Source organism: Capricornis sumatraensis, chromosome 8, assembly GCF_032405125.1.
Source record: "Capricornis sumatraensis isolate serow.1 chromosome 8, serow.2, whole genome shotgun sequence".
In the NCBI taxonomy this organism is placed as follows: domain Eukaryota; kingdom Metazoa; phylum Chordata; class Mammalia; order Artiodactyla; family Bovidae; genus Capricornis; species Capricornis sumatraensis.
This window is the reverse complement of record NC_091076.1, coordinates 13,826,964-13,839,296: the sequence shown is the minus strand read 5'-3', so window position 1 is coordinate 13,839,296 and position 12,333 is coordinate 13,826,964.

Here is a 12,333-nt window from a genome sequence, read left to right as displayed (position 1 = left end):
AAAAAAACTATGGAGATATATAGTGGTGATGGTTGTACAATATAATGTACATATTTAAAACCACTTTTAAAACAATTTAAATCAATTTTTAAATTAAGATGTTAAATATTACATTATTTTAGCACAATTTTTTAAATGGAAAAAATCAATCAATATGTTAATAGTATACTGCATTAATAGAATAAAAGAAACAATCACTGAAGAGCGATTGAAGGAAATATTAATAGACTGTAATGGCTGATAGTCTTATCTCCTTACCTCTAAATTCTTTCAAGATAAAAATCAATCATTAATCCCTCCAAAAAACTGCATATTAATAAGGCAACCTAAAACTCTGCCTGGATCCAGAAGAATAGATATTTGTGGGATTGCTGGAGGATAATGTGGGCTTCCAGGGTGGCTCAGTGGTAAAGAATCTGCCTGCAACGCAGGAGATGCAGGAGACGCAGGTGGGGAAGATGCCCTGGAGGAGGGCATGGCAACCCACTTCAGTATTCTTGCTTGGAGAATCCCGTGGACAGAGGAGCCTGGCGAGCTACAGTCCATGAGGTCGCAAGGAGTCAGACATGACCAAGCACACAGGCATGCATAGGATAAGTGTGTAGAGGAGATAATTGGAAAATGAAGGCAGAGAAGCAAATTGGGACCAATTTCTAATACAGCTAAACCAGTTTACTAAAGAGTTTGGGATTTAGTCTGTAAGTAACAGCATGCTATTGAAGGGTTTTACACAGCAGTGTTTCTTTATTAAACTTTATGATTATATCATTATTTCCATGAGAGTATTTTCTGCCGCAAATTACAGATCTCCTAACTCAAACTGCTTAATCGATCAGAAAACATGTCTTATAACAACAAGTTCCCAAGTAAGGGACTTCTGGATCAATTGATTCAACAGCTCAGTGACAGTATCAGTGACCCAGATTCTTTCTGTCTTCCTCTGGAATCTTGATTCTCAAGTTGTAAGATGCATACTTCCTGGTTCACATCCAGCAGGAGAAAACGGTTTCTCTCTCTCAGAAGCCGAAGGGAAGCCTTTCTTTACCTCACACTGGCCCAGTTGCTTTAGTCCAGCTCCTCTCTGAACTGAATAATAGCAAAGGGGATGGAATTGCCATGATGAATTTAGATAAAAGTGTAGGAGCAAGCATGATTTTGAAGAAGTCACTCACCTGAAGAATGGAGATAGAATTGAAGAAGAACAAGCCTAGAGAGAAGGATAATTAGATGATTACTCCAACAGAGGCCACAGTAGAGCCAAATGATGAATTCCTAAATTTGAACTGTAGAGAATTAAAGAGGGTAAACTTGAAAGGTATTTAGGAATTTTATCAATGTTTCATGTATTAGTTAGGCTCACACTCAATGGCGCTCAATAGCTAAAATTAGTAGTTAGATACAAGAGTAGTAGATTAGTTACATAAACTGCTTATGCTTCACTTCTAATTCCAATGCTCCTCAGTAACCATTGAGCATAGCTTTAAATGCTGATCTGTATTTAACTTGAATTAAAACTGTTCAGAATGTTCATTGTTTTCAGTTTTTTTGTGTCTGTGTTAATGTAACAATATTCTGCTACAAACTTAAAATGCAAAAACACCAACGTTTTACTGGGACGGGAATGACACTATTAGCCTCAGAATGCCTTCTGCAACTATCGTGACTCCCCCAAATCCTGTAATCTGAGCCAGATAGCTCCCCATTCCAGAAGGATATTTCTCTTTCTGACCCAGAACATGAAGTAGAGGATCCAGAAGGAATCTTTTGAGCCACGAGAGTCCAGTTGAAGGTGAAAGCTGTTTCGCAAAGAGTCATAATTTAGTTTAACACGGTTGTTTGTAATCCATTGAAACCATCAGTTTCTGATGGGCCATAGGTCTGATGTGTCCTTGAACCTGCCCCAGGACAGAGCAGATGCTGTTCTCTTTGTATGGTTTCAACTGGTCGCATAGGTTTACTTGTTTGTTATTGCTATTGTTTTATCTTGTTTAGACTCAGTGGCTAAGGATAAGGCTATTATTCTATAGTATAATAATGAGGAATCTGCTATCACTCAACTCACCCTAGGTTACACACTGTCTGAATCTTCTGTTTTTGTAATTTGCAAAGAACCAGTGTGACTCCAGGCAAGAAAAGATTAATTGTGAATTAGTGAAGAACTCCATAACTTTTTTTAAGAAACCTCATGGAAAATGCATTCTAATGAAATCTTTTCCAGTACTCTTTTTTCCTACCTCTTCAATAAAGGATGCAATTTGATCACAAGTTGACTGTTCCTTTCATAAAAGCCAATCTGAGTTGACATGGAAAAAATGGAGTCAGTCTGGGGAATATAGGAAAGTCATGTTGAATGCCCACTGTATCTCACATTGGAGGAGACTGGCCTGAGTGAAGGGACTCCTTCATCTGAAAGAAGGAGGCTCTAACTTCGGAAGCAGGCAGATGTCGATGTAGCAATAGCAAGACCCTATGTTTTTATTCCTCACCCATGGTAGCTCAGATGGTAAAGAATCTGCCTGCAGTGCAGGAAACGTGGGTTCAATCTCTGGGTTGGGAAGATCGCCCCGAGAAGGGAATGGCAACCCACTCCAGTCGTCTTGTCTGAAGAAGTTCATGGATAGAGGAGCCTGGGAGGCTACAGTCCATGGTGTCACAAGGAGTCGGACATGACTAACTGACACATTTACAGAACAGAAATATAGTCCCTAGCCCACAGAGCAGATACAAGGATTAATAACAATACATCATCAAAAAAGGATTTACAACAGTGCCTAGTTTATGGTAATCCCTCAGTTAATTATTATTTTCCATCATTTATTAGTTCTTATTATAGCTGTAGCATGATGATGTTAGAGGCTACGTGGAGTTCTTCCCATTTCCCAAGAATTGGTGATCAGAGTCCACTTCTGAAAGCAGAAGATATACTCAATATTCTAAGCCCGAAAGATCAATTGAGAACTTGCTAAGAGGTGCTACTATGGGCTGAATTGTATCTCTCAGAAAAGCGATGAAGAAGAAAGTGAAAAGTGAAAGTGTTAGTCGCTCAATTGTGTCTGACTCTTTGCGACCCCATGGACTGTAGCCCACCAGGCTCCTCCATAGAGTGGGTAGCCATTCCCTTCTCCAGGGGATCTTCCTGGCCTAGGAATCGAACGCCGGTCTCCTGCATTTCGGACAGATTCTTTACCATCTGATTCACCAAGGAAGTGAAGTGTGTGTTAGTCACTCAGGCGTGTCCAACTCTCTGTGATCCCATGGACTGGGGCTCGCCAGGTTCTTCTGTCCATGGGTTTCTCCAGGCATGAATACTGGAGTAGGTTGCCATTTCCTTCTCCAGGGGATCCACTACGGAAGCCTCCAGAAAAGCAATGGTAGAGTCCTAATCCCCAGCACCTGATCATGGGACCATATTTGAAAATACTGTCTTTATGGAAGTAATCAAGTTCAAATGAGGTCATTAGAGTGGGCCCTTTATAAACTATGACTGGTGTCCTTATAAAGAGGGGAAATTTGCACACTGAGAGAGACATACCCATAGGCAAGTTTATGTGATGACTCACAGGGAAGACATCATATGAAGACAGAGGGTTGGAGTGATATATCCACTAGCTATGAAATGGCAATACCAAAGATTATTGGAAAATCAGCAGGAGTAAGGACGAGCTAAAGAAGGGTCCTTCTTGAATAGATTTCAGTGGGAGGTGATCTTGATTTGGGACTTCTGACCTTCAGAAGAACAAGAAATAAACGTGTTGTTCTAAACAACCCAATTTGCAACACTCTGTTACAGGAGCCTTAGAAGACTAATACAGGTGACTTTTCTCTATAGTGGGCACCATATAACCTCCCCCCGCCCCCCACCCTGGAAGGTGTCAGATTTATGAAGAAGGGTTTCCCTCTTACCTAGCATCACCCAGCAAGAGTGTGGCATTTGAGTGTATCTGCTCTCTGAGGGTGACGGAGAGGAGAGGCAGCAGTCAGGTTTGTGGGTGTCTACAGGATGAATTGCATTCCCTCCGATACAATCTTTGAGACCCAGGTAGGATTTTATGAGCTGCCCCAAAACATCTGGAGAAAGAGCTACCAATATTAAGAGAAGGCATGACTGTGTGACTGGAGGCTGTGAACCTGGAGTTCAGAATTTGCAAGAGGTAGAAAAGAAGGGTCCCATCATTGCCTGCAGGACCCACCCTGGGACACTGGAGAGAGATGAGACAGGAAGCTTCAGGCTTTCTGAGGATTGAAGCATGGAGAGCAATGCATAGCAAAGCCTTCAGCTTAAAAGCTGCCAGTTGAGGATCAGTAGGAAGATGAGGCCACCAATGCCTCAATGCCACCAATGCCTAAGAGAACTGCTCAGAATTGAGCGTCTCTCTGTTATGGCCAGTAGAAGCCTTCATGTACCCACTGAAATTGAAGATAGAATCTTCAATAGAAAATCTTCATAGAAAATGGACATATCCTTACATGGGGTTATATACTTAGGGAATGATACTCATGGCAAGCAAGCAAGAAAGTCACCTGACCATGAAGAGTCATGTTTCAGGGATTCCCTTGGTACCCATACTACAAATAGAGGCCCTGGCACCAACCATCCCACTGAAACCTACATTTGTAACTATCTCATGCAATTATGTAACAGAAGGGATCTAAGACACCTTTAACATAAAATCATTATTCAGTTCAGTTCAGTTCAGTCGCTCAGTCGTGTCCAACTGTTTGTGACCCCATGAATCACAGCACGCCAGTCCTCCCTGTCCATCACCAACTCACGGAGTTCACTCAGACTCACGTCCATCGAGTCAGTGATGCCATCCAGCCATCTCATCCTCTGTCGTCCCCTTCTCCTCCTGCCCCTAATCCCTTTCAGCATCAGAGTCTTTTCCAATGAGTCAACTCTTCACATGAGGTGGCCAAAGTACTGGAGTTTCAGCTTTAGCATCATTCCTTCCAAAGAAATCCCAGGGCTGATCTCCTTCAGAATGGATTGATTGGATCTCCTTGCAGTAAACTGCAGTAAATACGTGAAATACAAGAAGCTCATTTAATTAAAAATGTAGCAAAGGTTATTTTAAAAATAATTCTTATGCAATGCAATCCTTATCTAAATACCAATGGCATTTTTCACAGAACTGGATCAAATAATTTTAAATTTTGTACGGAAACACCAAAGACCCTGAAATGTGAAAACAATGGGGAAAGAACAGAGCTGGAGGAATCATGCTCCTTGACTTCAGATTATTTTTATAAAGCTACAGTAATCAAAACAGTATGGTACTGGCACAAAAACTGACACATAGATCAATGGAAGAGGGTAATTCAGAAATAAATCCACCCACTTATGGTCTTTTAATCTACAACAAAGGAGGCGAGAATAAACAATGGAGAAAAGACAGTCTCTCCAATATGCATATTTTAACATTTTATAGCATATCAATTAAAAAAAATCTCTGCTGTGAACATTACACATTGAAGTTATATATTTGGGGGTTTGCTGGGTTTTTTCTGTCTTACTCTGATACTATTCCCATGGGTTCACCATGTAGCTCCTGCCAAGCTGCTTTTATAGCCATCCTTCCAAGGAATCCTGGATTATCCCATTGCCTTGTGACAATGGTAGCACCCAAGATTATGTTGAGATCATCACATGAACATATGTCTTCCTTGGTGGCTCAGTTGGTAAAGAAACCACCTGCAATGCAGGATACCTGGGTTCAATCCCTCGGTTGGGAAGATCCCCTGGAGAAGGGAATGGCAACCTACTCCAGTATTCTTGCCTGGAAAATTCCACGGATAGAGAAGCCTGGTAGGCTACAGTCCATGGGGTCACAAAGAGTCAGACATAACTGAGTGACTAACACACATAGTGCATACATTCTCCAGGGTATTTTCCAGTCCCCTAACCCATGTCACATTACAGGAAATTAACACTGTATTTGCCCTGGTTAACTATGAAAATATTCTTCATTTTCTCTATTTCAGCATTTTGTAATTGGCCTTGACGTGGTCTGCCTACATTTTAAAGATTAGCATTTTATCCTTCTTTTTCCTATCTTAGAGTAATAAACTGTTCTTTTATTACTTTATTCTGTTCTTTATTACTTACAGTAGTAATTCTTACTCATACCTCTGCTCTTGCACGTGTGTGTGTGTGTTTCTTATACAGATGACTTCCAATTTTCTTATTTCTCTCAAATACAAACTCATTATTATAAAAAAGTACAGACATATAATTAATATATCCAGGCCTGAAATTTTACACAATGAAATAGATACTTTATTATATATATTCTTGCCCTTTATATTACAGTGAAGGTACTATCTATGCTGGGCTGGAAGATAGCAGAACAACCCTTGTTTTGCCACTAAGTAGCTGTAGGTGGTGGAGAAGGCAATGGCAACCCACTCCAGTACTCTTGCCTGGAAAATCCCATGGACGGAGGAGCCTGGTGGGCTGCCGTCTATGGGGTTGCACAGAGTCGGACACAACTGAAGCGACTTAGCAGCAGCAGCAGCAGCAGCAGCAGCTATAGGTGGTAAGCAAGTGTCAATTACTTCACGTGTAAAGTGAGAGTGCAAGACTGAATAAATTATGTTTTCTCCCAAATATCACTGTTTTATGTACAGTGCTCAATCTCCCATCGCCTTATCTAAACTCATTTTCTAACCAGTATTTTTGATACAGTGTACTGGTACACAGACTTTGAAAGAAGAGGTGTGCATCATACTAGTTATACAATAATTTCCCCTCCATAGTGTAAACACTGTGTTTCCCAGCTATAATTAAATCATTGCATAAATGTCAAACTATGAAGAAAGCATTAAATATAGACTGAGCTGGTAGAAGCCACAGGAATATCTGGATTCGCTAGAGACTGCCTAACAATTAACATTAGAAGTTTCTTGTATACGTATACAAAGAAGGAGTTAATCTACTGGAAAGAAAGCATTCTAAATTAAAACTATCGTTATGAATTCACACGCAAGAGAAAGTCCATCATTGTTTTCAAGAATATGAAAAATAAAGTGGGCTATAAAACCCAATATTTGACATTTAATTTCATGTTGTAAAACCACATTCAGTAACAACAACAAAAAAAGAAATAGTATGCTGAGTCACCTGTATGTTTTTGCTTTCTTCTATTCACATTTTTATGACTACTAATTGTTAGCTTGTTGTCAATTTACAAACTTTTGTTTTTATGGTGCAGCTAGCATAGAATGTGAGGCCATTACACACAATGTTAAATTGTCTCTTTTTCTCCCTAAAAAAAAAAAAGAAAAACTTATAAGGGGCTTATACTTCAATAAACTGAATCCTATTTAAAATTTTATTTCATCTAGTATTTATACATTTTCTCATTTTACTATTTCCAAGTATAATATTTTTAAGCTGGTTTTAGAAAAGGCAGAAAAACCAGAGATCAAATTGCCAACATCAGCTGGATCATGGAAAAAGCAAGAGAGTTCCAGAAAAACATCTATTTCTGCTGTATTGATTAGGCCAAAGCCTTTGACTGTGTGGATCATAATAAACTGTGGAAAATTCTGAAAGACATGGGAATACCAGAGCACCTGACCTGCTTCTTGAGAAACCTATATGCAGGTCAGGAAGCAGCAGTTAGAACTGGACATGGAACACCAGACTGGTTCCAAATCGGGAAAGGAGTACATCAAGGCTGTATACTGTCACCCTGCTTATTTAACGTCTATGCAGAGTACATCATGAGAATTGCTGGGCTGGAAGAAGCACAAGCTGGAATCAAGATTGCCAGAAGAAATATCAATAACCTCAGATATGCAGATGACACCACCCTTATGGCAGAAAGTGAAGAGGAACTAAAGAGCCTCTTGATGAAAGTGAAAGAGGGAAAAAGTTGGCTTAAAACTCAACACTCAGAAAACTAAGATCATGGCATCTGGTCCCATTACTTCATGGGAAATAGATGGGGAAACAGTGTCAGACTTTATTTTTGGAGGCTCCAAAATCACTGCAGATGGTGATTGCAGCCATGAAATTAAAAGACGCTCACTCCTTGGAAGGAAAGTTATGACCAACCTAGACAGCATATTCAAAAGAGACATTACTTTGCCAACAAAGGTCCGTCTAGGCAAGGCTATGGTTTTTCCAGTGGTCATGTGTGGATGTGAGAGCTGGGCTGTGAAGAAAGCTGAGCATCGAAGAATTGATGCTTTTGAACTGTGGTGTTGGAGAAGACTCTTGAGAGTCCCTTGGACTGCAAGGAGATCCAACCAGTCCATCTTAAAGGAGATCAGTCCTGGGTGTTGTTTGGAAGGAATGATGCTAAAGCTGAAACTCCAGTACTTTGGCCACCTCATGCGAAGAGTTGACTCATTGGAAAAGACCCTGATGCTGGGAGGGATTGGGGGCAGGAGAAGGGGACAACAGAGGATGAGATGGCTAGATGGCATCACCAACTTGATGGACGTGAGTTTGAGTGAACTCCAGGTGTTGGTGATGGACAGGGAGGCCTGGCGTGCTGCAATTCACGGGGTCACAAAGAGTCAGACACAACTGAGTGACTGAACTGAACTGAATATTTTTAAACACAGTTTTGTTATTTAGTTTTTTCAGTTGAGAAATATTTTTTTTCAAATAGAAATTCATCATAAAATTCAGTTATATGGCAACTTATTTTTAATATCTAATATATTTATACATTGGGCTTCGCTGGTGGCTCAGAGGTTAAAATGTCTGCCTGCAATGCGGGAGACCTGGGTTCGATCCCTGGGTTGGGAAGATCCCTTAGAGAAGGAAATGGCAACCCACTCCAGTATTCTTGCCTGGAGAATCCCATGGATGGAGGAGCCTGGTGGGCTACAGTCCACGTGGTTGCAAAGAGTCGGACATAACTGAGCGACTTCACTCACTCACTCATATTTATACAACTTACAGAATATAATTCATTATTTGGCTTTCTTTGTAAATAGGGACTGTGGAGCCTACAGTTTAATTTTACCTAGGCATGGGGAGATTTTTTTTGTATAACTTACTGTTTTTCTTCTTAGGAATTTTTGAAAATCTTTACCTTGTATTTGTATATAAGGGCTAAATAGTTTGTCTTTATTCTTTCCTGCCCTCCAAGGACAGACTGTCAGTTCAATTTAGAGGAAAACTTCTGAGAGAAATATTTTCTTCTTCATTGTTCAGAAATGTCTTGAACTTGAGGAACTGACACTTTACGCAACTGTATTGTTTCAGCATCAGACATTCTTGCATTTATTTAGGGGAAAAGAGAATCTAAGCGTTTAAAGTTGAGAATTCTAGAAATATTAAACTGATTTACCTCTGTACACTTTGATTTTCCGCAGTGTTTCTTTCTTGCAAAACATGCTGGTCCTACAGGTACAATGCTTCAAATCAAAAAGACTGAAGTCTCGACCGGTATCCTAGCAGGTTTATGGATTCCCCACTCCTAGCTCTTACTCCCCAAGGACTTTTCCACAACAGGGAAAAGAATGCGCTCTAATAATGGAAAAACAATTTTTAATTGTTGAGTGAGTTGGAGGTTATACAGACTCTTTTTTCCAAAGAGAAAGTAGAAAAAAATATATCCGTTAGGTAGAAAAAAAATGACACCTACAGTTGCTCTAAACTTTTCATGAACCAGGCCTTCTCCAGGGGAGGATAGTTGTCATGGACTCATTGGAACCCCTGTATTAATTTGAATAAGTAGGACTCCAGATTCTTCCTTGAGATGAAAACCAAAGTCATAGGGATCATGTTTGCTTCCATTTGGGGCAGGGTCAGGAAGACCAGAGAGAGAGACAAGTCTCCACTTGCCCGTTCAAACTGTTCTAAGGGTGGATCCATTTTCTATCCTTAGAATAGTCAGGTAACTGATCAGACTAAGAAGGAATGTTCAAATGGGCTCATCTGAGGGATAGTTAATACAAGGGCTTTTTGCAAAATGTGGGTGGGATGTAGAGAAACCACAAGTGATAGAATAATATCACAAGTTGTTTAAGAACAGAAGCAAATCATAATCTTCCAAGCTTGATGAAGCAAGTAGTGGTTCCTCAGGAGACAGATCTAAGCAGAGAAGCCACTTTGACCTTTGGTCAAGGAGCCCACCAGCCCTTGAAACATCACAGAGGGGGAAAGTGAGAGAATTAAATAACTTGCCCTTTCTCTCCTGCAATCTCCTAATAGGGTGTCCTGCTATTTGCAACCAGCTGGAGTAGGAGAGCAAGGGTGCCTGTTGAGGAAATTCATATAAAGATCAGCTCCCAGAGACACAATGGAAAAGTGGGGAGAGGAGATTCGGGAAGCAGGTGCCCTGCTCTGGACCTTGGGAGGCTAGCCCACATGGACTGCAACATCTCACGCCTTGGTTTTATCCTTCGAGTGGTGTTCATCCAATCAAACTGGAAGTCAGGAGAAAACAAGTCTCTTTCTGGTCATAGTTTTGACAGTAACTGGGTTCTTCTATGTAAGGCCTCGGTTATGAGGCATCACACTTCCTTAGCTACAGAGCTGCAACTCTTACTGCTGTGGTTACGTGGTTGCTGCACCTTGCCCCTTAAGGCTTAGGGGAAGTAATAGCTTCCCTCCAATATTGGTTCCCAAATGTGTCAACATCACTTTCCGTTCCCATGACTCTGCTCATATTTCTATAAACAGTTTCTTCATTAATCTTCCTTTAGTTAAACATTTTAAGACCGACTTCCGTTTTCTTCCAGGATCCTGAGTGATACAGTAATGTACAAAAGTTTGCATGAGCCATCAGCAGGCCCAGAATGAGCGGGATCAATGTAGAGACTGCATTTTGGGGGGATACTCAGTTCTCTCTAGGTCACTAAGGGAAGATAACCCATTCGTTACCTTCCCCTAACTAGAGAACAAGAGTAGCAATGAGTTCTCAACTCCCAGAAGTGTTTAGCACTGACAGAGATGCTGAAGATCAAAATATATTTTGAAGTATTTCTGTCTGATCTTTCTCTTGTTCTGTGATTTCATTCTGTTTTGGTCCTTCTATTCTCTGGCTTCACTTGTACAGGCTCTTGTTTATAATTTCTGAGGTGGCTGTTATTCTCATAGTTTCTTTTTCCCTTTAGAATTCATGAGCTCCAGCGAATGGTTGGTTAGAGTTATTCATGTCTTGGTAATCTCCAGCTAATTAAGTGCTTTGTTTTGAGATATAATTCACATACCATATAATTGAGCCATTAAAAGTATACAAGGGACTTCCCTGGTAGCTCAGACAGTTAAAAATCTGCCTACAATGCAGGAAACCTGGGTTTGATTCCTGGGTTGGGAAGATTCCCTGGAGGAAGGCATGGCAACCCACTCCAGTATTCTTGCCTGGAGAATCCCCACCAACAGAGGTGCCTGATGGGCTACAATCCATGGGGTCGCAAAGAATCAGACACGACTGGACGACTAAGCACAGCACAGCTCAAAGTATACAAGGCATAATAACCTAAATGAGAAAAGAATTAGAAAAAGAATAGATATTAGTATATGCATAACTGAACCACTTGGCTATATACCTGAAAGTAACACACATGGTTAATCATCTGTACTCCAACATATAATTAAAAAGTTTTAAACAAAAGAAGTTAAGTGTACAAGGCAATGGCTTTTAGACTGTTCAGAGCTCTGTAGCCTTCACTACTATTAATTTTAGAATCTTTTTTAAATTCCCAAACAAACTTTATACTCATAGCAGTCACCCACTTCTCCACCTGCTTTGAGCCATAGAAAACCACTAATCCACTTTCTATATCTATGGACTCTCCTATTTTGGACATACCATAGACACGAAATCTCAGAACATGTGGACTTGTGTGTGGCTTCTTTCACTTAGCTCAGTCCATCTCTGTTGTAGCAGGTATTAAGTACTTCATTATTTTTTCTTGTTGTAGAGTGATATCCATGGATGTCTATACCATTTTTGTTTATCCTTTTATCAAATTAAGGACATTTCAGTGGTTGCCACTTTTGGACTGTTTTTAACATTTCTGTATATGTTTGCATGTGGACTTATATTTTCATTTCATATATATATGCTAAGTCTCTTCAGTCATGTCCCACTCTGTGCAACCCCATGGACTGTGGTCCACCAGGCTCCTCTGTCCATGGAATTCTCTAGGCAAGAATACTGGAGTGGGTTGCCATGCCCTTCTCCAGGGGATCTTCCTGACCCAGGGATCGAATCCTCGTCTCTTATATCTCCTGCATTGGCAGGTGGGTTCTTTACAACCTGGGAAAGTATATATATAGGAGTAGAATTGTTGGGTTATATAATACCATATATTCAACATTTTGAGGACTATAATAGTTTGAACAGGTAAAATAGTCTTTTGAGT